Source organism: Rhincodon typus, chromosome 48, assembly GCF_021869965.1.
Source record: "Rhincodon typus isolate 14 chromosome 48, sRhiTyp1.1, whole genome shotgun sequence".
NCBI classification, from domain to species: domain Eukaryota; kingdom Metazoa; phylum Chordata; class Chondrichthyes; order Orectolobiformes; family Rhincodontidae; genus Rhincodon; species Rhincodon typus.
In genome coordinates, this window is record NC_063379.1 from 1,726,574 (window position 1) to 1,727,024 (window position 451).

The 451-nt window shown below is 47.7% G+C and overlaps 1 protein-coding gene across 2 annotated transcripts in view; it reads left to right on the plus strand.

Moving 5' to 3' along the window:
- The first annotated feature begins 188 nt into the window (after nt 1-188).
- Nucleotides 189-451, plus strand: part of LOC109913845 (cell cycle checkpoint control protein RAD9A) — a 17,708-nt gene continuing 17,445 nt past the window's right edge. Inside the window, exon 1 of one of the 2 annotated variants that reach the window (XM_048620816.1) lies at nt 189-254. The gene's annotated coding sequence lies outside the window, so the exon portion shown is untranslated. The remainder of the gene's footprint in view (nt 255-451) is intronic. The other variant, XM_048620815.1, reaches the window with a different exon arrangement.

Sequence of the window (451 nt, forward strand, 5' to 3'; positions counted from 1 at the left end):
GGCGCTCCCTCAGCGCTGACCCTCCGACAGTGCGGCGCTCCCTCAGCGCTGACCCTCCGACAGTGCGGCGCTCCCTCAGCACTGACCGTCGGACTGTATCATGCGCTAATGAGTTACAGTGCATAATTGAACTTTATTTTCTGTTATTGATAAACTTATTTTCTGAATTTTTTCTGGATTTAGTTATTGGTAGAGCAATACACGCACTCTCTCGGATTGGTGAAGACTGTTACCTTGAGGCATTCGATGAAGGAGTGAGTATTACTTACTGCATGGAAACATGAAAGCAAGAAGTGGAGAGCTGACACACCAGACAGTGTACAGATATCTCCCTGAGAGAAAAAGAGAGAAAGAGAGAGAGAGAGGACTGAGAGACAGCAGTCAGTGTACAGATATCTCCCTGAGAGAGACAGCAGTCAGTGTACAGATATCTCCCTGAGAGAGACAGCAG